The 16,351-nt window shown below is 35.5% G+C and overlaps 1 pseudogene across 1 annotated transcript in view; it reads left to right on the top strand.

Moving 5' to 3' along the window:
* Nucleotides 1-16,141, top strand: part of LOC309859805 (phosphatidylinositol 3,4,5-trisphosphate 3-phosphatase and dual-specificity protein phosphatase PTEN-like) — a 199,697-nt pseudogene extending 183,556 nt beyond the window's left edge. Inside the window, exons 9-12 of the transcript XR_014316664.1 lie at nucleotides 2,705-2,846; nucleotides 7,548-7,714; nucleotides 10,750-10,974; nucleotides 13,988-16,141. The product of XR_014316664.1 is annotated as a phosphatidylinositol 3,4,5-trisphosphate 3-phosphatase and dual-specificity protein phosphatase PTEN-like (transcript). The remainder of the gene's footprint in view (nucleotides 1-2,704; nucleotides 2,847-7,547; nucleotides 7,715-10,749; nucleotides 10,975-13,987) is intronic.
* Nucleotides 16,142-16,351: the final 210 nt, after the last annotated feature.

The following is a 16,351-nucleotide window of genomic DNA, read 5'->3' on the forward strand; positions in this document are numbered from 1 at the left end:
GTGGATACTTTGGGGATATAGTTACAAACCAGTTAACTTAAATGTTCTTGGTTAATTTAAATGAAAATGGAAATATTAAAAACACATAGTTATTTTTTAATCTCTAAGAGCTTCGAAGTTCAGCCCTCTTTTCATATATGTAAAATAAATTTTTGAAGATCTTTAAAATGTTCATTTCTTAGATTTTAAAAGAGATTTGTCTTTATAGTCAAAATACTATAGGTAAAACATGCACGTAAACCATTGTTTTCAGCATATGCATTCAGGAAATAATATATTTGAGGTGTTATAAATTGCATTGTCAATTTATTATGGACGTTGTATTCATTTTATTTCAAAATCTACATTACAATATGGTTCATTGTACCATTAATTAAATTTGAGTAAGTGTGCATTGTGGCCATGAGAGATGTAACTAGATAGAAGGATACGCTAATGCCCATGGTTGGTACATATTTGAGCCTTACAACTCAATTATTTCTGCTAATCTGACTGCATTGAATTTGAGCATGCTGCTAGGTAGGAATTGCAAAGTTAAGCTACAGAAGCTGAATTATGCATAATTTGATAGTAAAAGAATTAAGTTAAATTGTGCCTTTCAGTGTTTTTCTTTGAATTGTGTCAGTAATTTTGTTTAGCTCATATTTAACACACAAATTATTCGTCCATGTTTGACATCTAGTAGATTCATATGTTCTTCCTCTATCCTTTTGCCTTGCCCTTTGGTAAGAGTTATTAACTCACTATATAAAAAGCTGCATTATACATGTGCTGCTAATCACTTGCTACTTGAAAAAAATCAAATCTTTGAAAACATTTTAATTATTCATACAAACTTATACCAAGAAGCTAAAGAGGAAGAAATCATCTATGATTGCATTGAATCCCAACAAATAACTTGACAGCTTGGTCTTCTTCTACACTCCCATTGATTTGATTTTTTGAATTTAATTTTATTTAGTTTTTAGACTAAATCATAAATTCACATGGTTCAAAAAAGCTTCCTTCCTACCCAGCCATCGTCCATCTGCTATATTCCCCCCACCTTGCTTTGCAATTCTGTGTCTTGTCTTGATAAATATGAATAAGTTGTTTACTGAAGTAACATTTAAGTAATGTAATACAATAAACCATTGTAAGTGTAAACACTTTTTATTAATAATGATTTTTAACATTAGTTTTTTTATAGGAGCTTTTCACAGTAATAGTATTTTACTACTGTTTCTTTAATACAGAAAACCAAAATTCTAGTTCTTCCAAAATTATACTTCAAATGTAGATAGGATTTCTAAAACTGCTAATTAGGATTTGTGTATCATTTGTAGGTTTAGCATGCTTTTGTGTAACTACACTTAGTATTTACTCCTCATGAGAATCCCGTGAAAACAGGGTAGGTATTAATTGTCTTCATTTTGCTGAAGAAACCAATCAGAGTTGATATTTTGACCATTAGCTTTTAAATTCTAGTCTTTGCACTGCAGCCAGAATCTTAAGTCATTTGTCCTTCTTTGAAATGGCTTTTATCCATTTTTTTGACATTCTATATATTTTTTAATTGTAATGAAATCATGCTAATTTTTTGAAACAAACCTGAGAATACTAGAGTGAATACCTGTTTACCTGCCATTCTGTGTATCTGTCTTTAAATTCATATGAACGTACTTTATACTTTATTTAGAGGGAAGAAAAGCATTTATGTCCCGAGTGTTTAACAGATGGGGAGATTCAGATGCCAGTAATAACCTGAAAATATTACAAATTCTTTCTCCTCTTGAATATACTTCTAAGTTTTCTGCAAGTCACTTGTAACTGTCAGACATCTTTCTGTTACTATTTGCCTTCTGTTTCTAAGTTAAATGCCTGAATTTTCCTGAAGTTATATACATCCTAGGAAAGGAGACCTCAGCCCTCATTTATTCAGCAGCATTAATGAATTGCATGGCTGTACACACTAGATTTTTTTCTTTAGATAACTTTTTAAAAAAATAGAACATGAATTATATATATTTAGCATTTGTAATACTTAATTTTCTCAAACATTATGTATATCCATGGTTTCTTCTACAGAGAGATGCATGTGGCTCGAGGACATTTCCTAAGTCCCTCTGTTAGAGAATTCTTGCATACATTTATCCCAGCCACATATTCCTGTTCTTATTGGGGGTCTCAGGGTATCATTTTTTTTCTGCTGCTATTTCTGTCTCTTAAAGGCACTATGCCTTTATGTGTTCTGCTGATTCTGATATGTTTTTGCCTAAAAAATAAGTAACCAAGCTTTTGAGGAGTTGTGTGTTCAATAAAAGTCCATAAATTTCCTACGTCTCAGGAGCACAGCTGTAGTACAGGTGCCTTTGACACGTATTTTGGAACTGCTGAGGCCTTATTTTACTGGGTTCATGGGTTGGAGCATTGTGGTGACCATTGAATAAATGAGCGGATTATGATAATTTTAAGGGAAAAGGTTATTCTGATATTTCCTTTGTACTGATGTTGCTCTGATTTACTCTTGTTGAACTAGACTTAAATATTAATCATTTAAGGTCAAATAGCTAATGTATATATGGTCTTCAGTGGATACAACCCAGTTACAACCCAGTTATCGTAACAATTTAGTAAAATAACTGTAATGGAATTTTTCTTTTGAATTTGGCTTTTCTTTTTCTTTTCTTTTTTTTTTTTTTTTTTTTTTTTTTCTCTCCACCAGGGAGTAACTATTCCCAGTCAGAGGCGCTATGTGTATTATTATAGCTACCTGTTAAAGAATCATCTGGATTATAGACCAGTGGCACTGTTGTTTCACAAGATGATGTTTGAAACTATTCCAATGTTCAGTGGCGGAACTTGCAGTAAGTGCTCTAAATTCTCATCCCTCGATGTACTGGAACATTTTTCTGGACATATCTAGACGTTTACATAGAAATCTAGAAAGAAATTTACCACACTTAAAATGTACATAGGGGTATATATTTCTGAAGTATCCAAACTAAGTAGCTCCGTTGTTCAGCTTATTGGGCTAAGGAGGCCAGCAGCCATGGGTTTTAATGTTTTAGAAGCCAAATTGTATTTATGAAAGAAACATTCTTTGCTGCATCTACCAAATGCAGCTTAAACTGTGACTAGATGACTAAAAATCCTATCCCAGTAGAGATCCAGCATCCGAGTAGCAGTGGGATTCATTAGTTCCCTGTGTGGGGGCAGGGACCAGTTCCTTCCTATCTTAGGAAGATTAGATATTGGTAGTAATGGTGACAGGGGCAATAGAAAGGAAAGGAAAAAATTATAAGATGTAGTGACCTGCTGAAATATGTTGAGTGAATAGGGTTGAGTCAGAGTGTGTGGAGCATTAGAGACAACCTAGGATTAAATCCAAGATCCAGTGACAGTTTTGTTAGCTCTCTCATTGCTAGATTGTATAACCTCAGGCACACTCTACTTGTCTTTATGTTTGCTTGTCAATAAAATGAAGACATTTTGAAATCTGAAAATTTCTACGTATGTACTAAACAGAGCTCATGTCGGTGATGTCTGCCTCCCATTGATTTCTCTTACCCTAGCCTCTGTGAGCCTCCCTCAGTGATCCTGATCCTGGTCTGCTTCTCTGCTAGTCTTGGCTGGAGTTCTTAGACTGAAAGGAGCCTTAATACTGAATACCCAGACCCAAGCAGTTAGTCAAGAGAGAATGCGTGGGTGGAAGTATTATCCAGCCCAGTAAAAGATCAGACTGTTGCTGCTTTTTTTCTGTAACTGCCTTGGCAGTGATCAGTCATGTTTTCATGTTTAAGAAATATGTTTCATTTATTTAGAGAGCAGTTCTGTAGTCTGTAGATAAGCAACTACTACAGTATTTCTTTGAATACCTCTAATAATATTTCAGTGAGGTTTTGTAATTTGTTAGTGGTTTTAGTTTTTAGTTTTAAGTTTTGCTTCTTGAAAATACTTATGTAGTTAAAAAATTTCTATCTCTAAATTATCCTGTACTGAGGAAATTAATTTCTTGATAGTGTTTGTCTTTCTCAGGTATTACCACCTTCATATCTTTCCTGTGTTCTTAGAGCTGGACACCTTTATCATAGGCCACAGATTTATTAATAGAGTGTGATATAGGCTCACTGATTTGATTGCCTTAGCAAAGCACAATGGGAGCCCTAACTGATGGCTGTCGTCATCTCTGTACAGCAAAGGCCAAGCACCACAGCAGGGCTTTGTGGAGACAGGCGGTGGCTCTGCTGGTGGGGAGCGCAGCATGGTGTGTAAACCTGTGGAATCTCTGTGTTGTACACCTGAAACTAATGGCACATTGAGTGTCAACTCTGCGTCAACACAAATAATAGAGTCTGTGATAAAAAAAAGTTCTAAATGCAAGGCATTAGACTGTCAGAGGTGACTGACACAGGAACGTAACACGTTCATAGAGGAGAAGGAAAAAGGAAGAAAACATTCTTGCTCTTCCTGTAGGATAAATATCAGGTGTAAGGGCCAAAAGGAGGGTTTAATTTTAGGGAGAGAATAAGAGAAAGAGAACATTCAGTTCAATAATCCACCTATCTAGTGTAATTTTTTCATTGGCTTCTCTAGCAAAAACCTGACAGTTCTGCTCTGCCTGCAATGTTCTGATGGATTTTTGTTTTGTTCTTGTCTTTTTCCACTATTACATTTAAACTTTCAAATTACTGACTGCTGAAAACTTTTCATCTTTACTAATTTTCTCCATTTATGCCCTGTGGTTTCATACTATGTAATAAAGCTGTATTAAAAGTAAACATAATTGAATGGGAGGTTATACGTATAAATTATAAATGGTGTATTCAGAAAAATAAAAGTTTTAGGGGTTGTCATATGGTTTCACAGAGGAAGTCCAGCTCTTCCTTGAATGGTAGAGAAAGTGTACCTTTTATATTGGCATTAAAACTGAAGGAAGTACTGCAGGTGTGACTTGAAGTACAATAGCAGGACATGAACTGGACCCAGAGGCATGGAGGGTGGCATGTGTGGCCCGCTGTCAGAGGAGCCTAAATGGGGATGTTAGACTGGATTTGATAGGTGCTGTTGCATCAGTGACAGGTCAAGAGGCGTAGGCTCTGTTTTAAGTCTGGCTGGGTAGGAAGTGGTGATTGCACGATGGGGAACCAGTGGTGGAAAGGAATCCAGTTACGGGACTTCTTGTGAGCCAGATGTGCTTTGCTAAGGCAGTCAAATCTCCTTTCCCTTTTATATTTAAACATTTTGTCAGTTTTGATTCTGGCCATATGAATAATTCCCAAAAGAGGGGAGAAGGGAAAACGAATCTCACTGAGACTTGGGAGACATGAATGTTTTTTGTTTTTAAACATGTTTTGGTCAGGTTAAGGGGAGCTGTTTATATGAAGATCCTCAGTGGGTTCTTGAAAGTGGGTTTGAATCTTAGGTGAGAGCTAGATCTGGTATTTTGGGAGCATCAGGCAGCAGGCATAGTAACTAATTAGCCTTCTGTGTAAATATGGTATTGGACTAGAGGTTGGGAAGGCTTAGGGAAACAGAATGGGAGGAGTGTGAGACCTGGTGAGTTGGGAGTTTGGGTTCAGGGGAAAGGTTGGGACCCTTGAGGAAAACGAAGTAGTTTCTGCAAAGTTGTTAGGGGTCAGCAGCTGTTTTCTTACTGAATTATTGTCCTAATATTCCTAAATAAAGGAAAAGTTACTATACTCTTCACATCTGAAAGGGTTAAAACATTAGTAAAAGATGATCAGTGTGATTTTCTGTCAGTAGGCATATGTCAAAACAGTTTAATCCTGATTTTTGTTGACCAGGTATTGACTTGTCATTTCTTTAGAACACAGTCAGTTGTATCAAAGAGAAAATACTTGGCTTGTGTCTTAGAAGTCAGCAGAACTGCACTGATGTTGGACTTCTGATAAGTTAGCCCTTGAAGATCTAAGATGGGGAATTTGTATTGTAAATGAACTGATTTTCTGTAGTGATTTAAGGAAAACTTTTAAACTTAGGTTTTGGGGTAGATTCTAAGTGACGCTGATTTGTAATTAGTTTATGAATGGATCACACAGTTCTAGAATTCCTGAAGGTGCACATTTTAGATGTAGTTTAATTGAAATCTGGCTTCTACTGTTAATACACTTTTTAAAGTCCTAAAAAGAGGATTATCACATTCTGAACTAGTGGAGTCTTAATAAGATTACAAGGCATTTCATCCTGGCTGATTTTTATCATAGCTTTGGAATAAATGTTTTGCTTTTTCAAGCTAGAGTTTCTAGTGAAATTTTCAGAATCACATAGTCTTGTAAAATGGCTTGCTGTACTTTGAACCTTTAGTCAAGGAAGTGAAAATTATGGACAGATTGTTGGTAATGTTTCCCCTTTTTGGAGTGCCCTTTTTCTTGTGATAAATGGCTCACATTCATATTAGAAAAACCCAACAGGCTGTTATCAGACCTTCTGTTTATTATGTGAGTGCTGGTGCTGCTCTAGATACGCACGGATAAGCCCATACGTGTTTACTGATGGGAACGTGCATCTAGCTTGGATACACCTTTTGCCTTTTTCTCACTTGTTGGTCACATTGATAAACAACATGATACTTCTTTCTGCATCTCTAACGATGATGCCTTTTAGCGTTAAGGATTTTATGCCAGTTTTTATATATGTGCATATTTTATATATAAATATAAATGAGATACACATGAAATTTTTCATGTACTTTTTGCTAGCTTATGATTTTATTTCTTGATGGTCTTGGCATATTTCCTTCAAGACCCACTTACTCGTAAGGTTAATCACTAAAACATATAATCCTTTCCTTTATTTTAAAACAGACAGGGACCAAAGCCAAAATACTTGTTAATGAAAGTGGAGTGTGTTTTGGAGGGAGGGGGATTTTGCTACAGTTCCCGCTTGAGTCTTGTATTTCTTTGCCGACATTTCCAATCTCTGTCTTCCTGTTTCTCATGATGATGGCTTTATATCCCTTTAAGAAATTAAATGTGAGCTATAGGTAAAATAAATGATAGTTAATATTTTTATAAATAGAGTCTTGTGTTTATGGAATTTATTATAACTTTGTTACAGATTGTATTCTCATGCGTCTTATAAACATGTAATGATTTGTGTTTTGTGGGTTTTATTACATGGTAGAGACATTAAAATACTGCAGCAAATATCTGTTTTTAAAGTTACTTTTCATGCAGTTCATAGATGTGCCAGAAGATTATTTTTGCATCTTAATTATAAATCTAATTTATATTAGATTTTTAACATTTTAATGTTAAAGTTTTGCTGTTATTGTAGTTCCAGAAGTCTACTGTTGGGATTTAGTATTTGTGAACTAGAACCAGTAAGTAGAACTTTATGCTGAAGGTTAAAATTAGGGAAACTTTTGTACTGGCTATATTTTCTGACCTTTTTAAAAAATATTGATGTGTTTTAGATCTGGGCTACAGATGCCGAATTACTATTCTGTGTGTATTGCTAATATTAACCATTAAAATGGTGTTTGACAGTTTGACATTTGAAGGCATTTCCTGTGGAATGATGCTAACATGTATTTAACCATGCAGATCCTCAGTTTGTGGTCTGCCAGCTAAAGGTGAAGATCTATTCCTCCAATTCAGGACCCACACGACGGGAAGACAAGTTCATGTACTTTGAGTTCCCTCAGTCTTTGCCTGTGTGTGGTGACATCAAAGTAGAGTTCTTCCACAAGCAGAACAAGATGCTAAAAAAGGTTTGCCCTTTACTTTTATTGGGAAGAATATCCAAAATCATACTTTGAAGAGTAACCTCCGATCTTTTGCTTAAAATATTTGGTTAGGCAGAAATCATTCTGTAAGGAGAGATTACAGGATAATATTTTGTGACTGACCATTCATTGAATTAATTATAATTGGTTTTCTGTTAGATCTACGCATGGTTTGCTTACTATAGCACTGATGAGCCATTATATTGGTAAAAAAAAAAAAATCTTACTAGAGGAAAAGTCTTATGTCATTGTAATTTGAAATGAATTTTCTTTAAGTTGGGTTATGCAGAGAAAGTTTATAAAAATATTAAAGATTGCATACCCCATTAAATCAGTTACCATCTTTTTAGACAGGATGATCAATTACCAAGAAAAAGTTAGCAAGGGGCCAGGGGCCATGGGTTTATAAAAAAAAAAAATTCTCTATATGTATAAATAAGATCTGTTCCATGGTCTTGTGTAATGACACAAAACACTTTCCCCCCATTTTGGTTTATTTTTTGTGACACTATGTCATTTTATATTTGGCTTTCTCAAATTTATTGAATATTTTGAATTTTAGTTAGAGTGATAAGTATACAAAAGAAGTAATAATGAGTGAAAAAGTGTGATATTAAGTATACAGATTCAGAAAGTTAGTGGGGTTTGCTTCTTACTGAGCCATAGTTAGGGAATTCAAGAGCTCATTCTTAAAACCCTCTTGGTTTAAGATGTGAAGTGTGAACATTTGAGATGAGTGCGCCTAAGGTGCAACATTTTGGGGTATAATGAAAAAAGATTCTAGCTTTGTATGTTGTTACTGCCTCATTAAACATACCACATAGTGTATTGCCATTCTTTAGACATTCTCAGTAATAGAACTGATTTAGTTTTCCTGATATTTAGCTTAAAAAAAAAAAAGGAAGTTTCATTTATTATTAAAACTTTAAACTCTCCCTTGATTTATCTAAAGAAATACAATTTCCTATACCCAGAAGCCATATAGCTGGGAAATGACAAAATGTTAAACTGTTTTTTTTTTCCACTAGAAACCCATTTCCTACCTATTCTGTATAAGTGAAAGTTAAATATATCTTGATAACTTTGGGAAATAATTTTTCTGTAGTCCAGGAAGCATTAGCAGGTGTTTAAAATTATCTTTTCCCTTCTGCTCATTGTAAGACTGGCACACACAAAATTTTATTTATTTATTTAATTATTTATTTAAAGTGGGCTTCACGCCCAATATGGGGCTTGAACTCATGACCCTGAGATCAAGAGTCACAAGCTCTACCAAATGTGACAGCCAGGTACCCCTAAAATTTTATATTTTACTTTTAAAAATAGGCACCTGCATCACTCTGTCCCTATACCTTTAGGAATGTGTAAGTCCTTATTTTCAGTTGTCTGTATGTTACTTTAATACATACAAATTGGAAGATTAGATTAATATTTGTAGTATATCTGGGATTACTTTACATATATTTATTTGCATTTTATGTGATTTTGCTTACCTATTATAAATGTTGCTGTGATTTAAACAAAAATAGATTTAATATAATCATTACCTATACAGAATCCACATTTTGTAAGATTTAAATATTACTAGCTTATGTTTTTCTGACTCTAAGTTAAGTATATGTACTGTTACTAACTTAGTGACTTTGCTAAAATAATTGAAATTAACAAAAATTTTTTTAAAGACTTAACATATGAGGGACGCCTGGGTGCCTCAGAAGGTTAAAGCCTCTGCCTTCGGCTCAGGTCATGATCTCAGGATCCTGGGATCAAGTCCCACATCAGGCTCTCTGCTCAGCAGGGTGCCTGCTTTTCCCCCCCCACCACCACCCCTGCCTACTTCTCTGCCTACTTATGATCTCTGTCGAATAAATAAATAAAATATTTTTTAAAAAAGACTTACATATGAGATTGCTAGGTACTGTTAAAAGATAAAAAGAATGTTAAATGAAAGATACTTGAAGGTCTTACATCTTTGTGGGAAAATAGCAAAACTATTAGAATAATAGTTCTAATAGGTAAATTAGAATAAAAGATTTGATGGCAATTCAAGGCACCAGATAAGATGTCATAAAGCTGCACATCATTAACTGTCACATGGGCCATGTCAGCCAAATTCTAGTCATGAAGAGAGAGAGAGAACATTTTCTGTGTTGGTCATGAAAGGGCTGACGTGATGAACTTCTGATTGATATGTTTTTTTGATTAACAGGACCTTGTATTATTTTTAAGAAGTAATTCTTTAAAAATAGGCATTTTATAACCTAAAAAAGTCAGAATGACTTGTCTTCCTTCCCTCATATTCTGAGGTTTTTCAGGCATATACATTGTAGTGTAAGAAACTGGAGCCACTTAGTGTTTGCATTGCTTCTGAAGTAGAAATGTATCTGCCTTGCTTCTTTGGGAAGTTGTACGGACATTTCAAGAACTTTTGTTAAAGTAAATTTTCTAATGGATAACTTTTTTTTTTTTTTAAGATTTTATGTATTTATTTGGGAGAGAAAGAAGGATTTGGGGCGGGAGTTGTAGAGGGAGAACCAGACCCCACTGAACAGGGAGCCTGATGCGGGACTTGAGCCCAGGACCCTAGGATCATGACCTGAGCTGAAGGCAGACACTTAACTGACTGAACCACCCAGGTGACCCTGTAATGGATAGCTTGTTGAAATAGACCATAAAACCCATTTCTGATTATTTAATACATACATATATACAAACTCAAACATTTTTTAAGGCTAACATTAGACAAGAAAGGAAATACTTTACCTAAGGTTTTAAAACAAAATTAAGTTATCTTAGAACCTGTGGAGTTACATTTTTGTCTAAAATTTGAAAAAAGAATAAACATACGTGAATTAGAGCAACAGATAACCAGTAGCTTGCCAAATATTAGTCTGTATGTTTGTCTTTATTCAGACTACCAAATGACGTGTCACCTATTTTATTGACTTCTTGGGATGCGTATTAAATATAGGTGATATATTTTCTTTAAAAAAATTTAATGTCTTTTTTTTTTTTTAAAGGACAAAATGTTTCACTTTTGGGTAAACACATTCTTCATACCAGGACCAGAGGAAACCTCAGAAAAAGTTGAAAATGGAAGTCTCTGTGATCAAGAAATTGATAGTATTTGCAGTATAGAATGTGCAGATAATGACAAGGAATATCTAGTACTCACTCTAACAAAAAATGATCTTGACAAAGCAAACAAAGACAAGGCCAACCGATACTTTTCTCCAAATTTTAAGGTAAGTTAAAAACATTTCGAGGAATTTGTGGGTGACTCTGCGTGTGTGTGTGTCTGTGTTAAGTATATAGCTGGTAAAGGACTTGTGTGACTGAGGTTTAAATCAAATTAAGTATTAATTAGAAGCAATATTTAGGTATCAGTAATGTGAGTTTCTAACATGGATGCACACAAAATTTTAAAAAGCTGCCTCCCCCACCACCCCGGCCCTTCTTCTTCGTTGTTGTTTGGTGAAATCTGGGGCAGGGGTTGGGAAGGGGAATTCAGTTTTTGGGACATGAAATAGGAATGAGGGAAGAACGAAGTTAAAGGGAATTCAGTCATTTGGGAATGATTCGTATGGAATGTTCTTTTTTTTTTTTAATTTTTTTTATTTTTTATAAACATGTATTTTTATCCCCAGGGGTACAGGTCTGAATCAGCATTCACCAAAGCACATACCCTCCCCAATGTCCATAACCCCACCCCCCCTTCTCCCAACCCCCCTGCCCCCAGCAACCCTCAGATTGTTTTGTGAGAGTAAGAGTCACTTATGGTTTGTCTCCCTCCCAATCCCATCTTGTTTCATTTATTCTTCTCCTACCCACTTAAGCCCCCATGTTGCATCACCACTTCCTCATATCAGGGAGATCATATGATAGTTGTCTTTCTCTGCTTGACCTATTTCGCTAAGCATGATACGCTCTAGTTCCATCCATGTTGTCGCAAATGGCAAGATTTCATTTTTTTTTGATGGCTGCATAGTATTTCATATGGAATGTTCTTAACTGTTCCTACTTTTGTCCCCTTCCAGTTTATTCTCAACTCCTCAGAGTGATCTTGAGATAGATAGATTGTTATAATTGATATGGTGTTATCACTCCTGTTTATACTTTTTAAAGACCTTGTGGTTTTTTGATATAACCTACAAGGACCTACATAATTCAGCCCAGGCTTACCTCCCACTTGAGCTCTAGCCACATTCTGCTCCTGCTCCAAGATTCACCCAATCTGTTCTCTCTTCAGTTCTTCCAAATGCTAAGCTCCTTCTGCCTCCAGTCTTTTCAGTTCTTTTTCTCTCCCTGAGGACCTCCCCACCTTCCATCTTTCCCCTGCTGTTCCCACATTTGGCTACCCTTCCATGTGGTAGCCTTTGCTTCAGTCTTGTTGGTCTGAAAGGCCTCTTGTCAAGCTCTTGTGTTACTCCCTTTCTAAAGCTCTACTTCCTCATATTGTGGAATTATTTGGGTCCTTACTTATATCTATATGTGATGTGTGTGTGTATTTTTAGTCCTGTGTGTTGATAAGAATTTTCCAGGTTAAAAAAATCTGATTTGTCAATATTTCCAAATGGTAGTTTGCCCTTTTTTCCTTCCCCTTTCCTGTTCCTCCCTCTACCTGATTTTCCTCCTTCCTTTCACCATACCCTTCTTTCTCTTTCAAAAAATTTTTTTTACTTATTTTGCCTCATTCCATTTTTATAATATGCAGCAAGCCTACCCATAGTTGGTAAGTATAAGAATATTGTGAGCAATCCTAAAAATAAATGGGAGGCTACATATTTTAAGTGAAAATAAATCCAATATTAAGTGCCTTTAAATCTTAGACTTCTTTTAAGTGATTAGAAGGGTCTTTGAGAATTCACAGGTTTCCATCGACTATGTCTGCGTTTTCCTTAATTATTATCTTTTATGGTGTGACTTCCTCTGGTTTTATTGTTTTAATATTAAATATTTTTTAATATTACAAGAATATATATTTGTGATTACAAATTAAAACTCTTTCAGTTATCAGTAAACAGATATAATGCTGTAAGTGTTTATGAACAAATGAGCAGAGGTGGCATGAAGCACGATCTTGGTGTGTTTTTTAGCCCAATAGTTAAGAGAAGACCTCTCTAGCAGGTGACCTTTTATCAGAGGCCCACATGGAATGAGTGAGCAGTACAAACATCTGGGATGGGAGGGAGGGGCAGATACAACAGCCCTGAGACAGAATGATTCTCCCATGTTTGAGGAGCAGTAGACAAGCAGCCATTTTGACTAAAGCACATCGGTCTGACTGTGAAGACATTGGTGTGTTTCCAGCACAGGAAGGATGTCATCTGAATTTTGTCTTTAAAATGTAGACTGGAGAGGAGGCAAGGACAGAGCTGGGAGATGAAGTGAGAAGCTGCCACTGTGGTTTAATGTAGCTGAGAGGTGGTGGCTGCAGGGACTAGCGTGGTAGCAGTGGGCACACTGAGAAGCTGTCTGAGGAGGTAGAGATGGCATCGTGTGGGTGGACCCAAAAGGGTTTGCTGATGGAGCAGATGTTGGATGTAAGAGGAGGAGAAGTGAGGACGACTTTTAGATAGTGGGTCGGGGGTAGGTTGTAGATAGAGCAGAAAGAGCAAGGGTCTTCCTGGCGGATCTGATGGAAGCCTCAGATCCACTGCCTTCTGGGCCTCTGCTTCCTCTCCGGGGAGACGGAAATCCCTGCCTCGCTGAGTTGTTGGACGGTTCTCCAGCACTGCTGTGATGGCCCTTTGTCCACTGTCAGATCACTGTCTGATGTTCTTAACCTTCAGGGCTGACGGGATTCCAAACATCGCTGCTAGTCAGTGTTTTTATAATGTAGTACTTGTTTAGTGTTATTTGTGTCAGAAAATACACTGAGGCTCAGAGTGGTAGTAAGTGCAACATTCTTTTGGATCTCAGCTATTTGTACATTGAAGTTTATTGAAAAGACACTTTTTAAATGACCAACGAACTTCAGTCTCAGTGCTTTTTTTTTTTTTCAGTAGAATTATTTAGTTAATGCTTACAGCTTATGCTTATTATGTTAGTACATCCCAGTGTATCTTTTCAGTGTATAACAAGAAAACATTGGAAATCTGAAGCAGACGGTCATTTAAAAGATAGCTGCCTGTTCAAGATCCTGTTTGTCATTGCATTTTTAAAAAACAAATCTGTTAAAATATGTATCTCTACTAAGTCATTTAAGATTAGTCAGATTTATGGATTTTCCACTTAAACTCGGTCTTTTTTCTCTAGGTGAAGCTGTACTTCACGAAAACAGTAGAGGAGCCGTCAAATCCCGAGGCTAGCAGTTCAACTTCTGTAACACCAGATGTTAGTGACAATGAACCTGATCATTATAGATATTCTGACACCACTGACTCTGATCCAGAGAATGAACCTTTTGATGAAGATCAGCATACACAAATTACAAAAGTCTGAATTTTTTTTTTTAATCAAGAGGGATAAAACACCATGAAAACAAACTTGAATAAACTGAAATTGGACCTTTTTTTTTTTTTAATGGCAATAGGACATTGTGTCAGATTACCAGTTATAGGAACAATTCTCTTTTCCTGACCAATCTTGTTTTACCCTATACATCCACAGGGTTTTGACACTTGTTGTCCAGTTGAAAAAAGGTTGTGTAGCTGTGTCATGTATATACCTTTTTGTGTCAAAAAGACATTTAAAATTCAATTAGGATAAATAAAGATGGCACTTTCCCATTTTATTCCAGTTTTATAAAAAGTGGAGACAGACTGATGTGTATACGTAGGAATTTCTCATTTTGTGTTCTGTCACCAACTGAAGTGGCTCAAGAGTTTTGTGATAACACAGGTTCACATCCTACCCCTTTGCACTTGTGGCAACAGGTAAGTTTGCAGTTGGCTAAGAGGAGTTTCTCCAGGGTTTTGCTACATTCTAATGCATGTATTCGGGTTAGGGGAATGGAGGGAGTGCTCAGAAAGGGATATCTGTTAGCTGGACTCTGGACCATATACCATCTCCAGCTACTTCACGCACCTTTCTTTAGCATGCTACAGTTATTAATCTGGATGTTTGAGGAACTGGGCGCTGTCACTGCTTGTTGTTTTGTGCATTTTTTTTTTTAAAGCATATTGGTGCTAGAAAAGGCAGCTAGAGAGAGTGACTCTGTATTGGGGTACAGGAATGAACCTTCCACAACTTGTTAAGAATCCACAAATGAAGGGATATAAAAATAATGTGGTCATAGATAAGAAACACAGCAACAATGACTTAGACATATAAATGTGGAGGCTATCAACAAAGAATGGGCTTGAAACATTATAAAAATCGACAATGATCTATTAAAATACATTTTCTGAATTGTAACGACTGCTCCATCTCCTGTGTAATCAAGGCCAGTGCGAAAAGTCAGATGCTATTAGTCCCTACATCAGTCAACCACGTACACTTACTTTATTAGTTTTCAATCATATACCTGCTGTGGATGCTTCACGTGCTGCCTGCAAGCTTCTTTTTTCTCATTGAATATAAAATATTTTGTAATGCTGCACAGGAAATTTCAATTTGAGATTCTACAGTAAGCGTTTTTTCTTTAAAGATTATGATGCACTTATTCAATCCAATAGCTGTCAGCCATTCCGCCCTTTTGACCTTACACATTCTATTACAATGAGTTTTGCAGTTTTGCACATTTTTTAAATGTCATTAACTGTTAGGGAATTTTACTTGAATACTGAATACATATAATGTTTATATTTAAAAGAACATTATTTGTGTTAAAAAGGAAATTAGAGTTGCAGTAAATTTTCAACACTGCACAAATAATAAGGCATTTACTTTTTCAGTAGAAATTGTCCCACATAATGCTTTTATCGATTTTTTATTGAAAGAATAGTTCTTGGTTTTTTTGTTTGTTTGTTTGTTTGTTTTTAAATGTGCAGTGTTGAATCATTTCTTCATAGTGCTAGACTTAGGACTAGGGCTTCAATTTCACTTCTTAAATATCATATATTTGATATGCCCAGACTGCATATGATTCTAAGCAGAGTACAACTACTATTGTAAAGCTAATGTGAAGATACTATTTAAAAAGAAGTTTTTTTCCCCAGTAATTTGGCGTCTTTCAATTTGTACCTTAACCTTGAAACATTTAAATATCCAGCCAATTTATTTCTTAATGGTGTAAAATCTCATTTTCAATAACTTATTGGTGCTGAAATTGTTCACTAGCTGTGGTCTGACCTAGTTAATTTACAAATACAGATTGCATAGGACCTACTAGAGCAGCATTTATAAAGTTTGATGGTTAAATAGATAAGGCAGAACTTCATCTAAAATATTCTTAGTAAATAATGTTGACATGTTTTCCATACCTCATCAGTTTCATTCAACAAATAAAATTTTTACATTTTTAACAAAGCTCCTAGGATTTACACATTTGTATTTAAACATTGATATATAGAGAGAATTGCTCAAGTTAAATTGGTGAAGTTAGAAGACAGCTATTCCTAAGATCTCAGCATTAAAATTTATATGCCACCTTATCTTTCATAAAAGCTGAAAATTGACTAAAATGAAAATCCACTCTTCATGTTTTGATGATAGTTATTAATACTGTTATTTGTTACA

The sequence above is a fragment of the Mustela nivalis genome (genome assembly GCF_964662115.1).
Source record: "Mustela nivalis genome assembly, chromosome: 2".
Classification (NCBI taxonomy): domain Eukaryota; kingdom Metazoa; phylum Chordata; class Mammalia; order Carnivora; family Mustelidae; genus Mustela; species Mustela nivalis.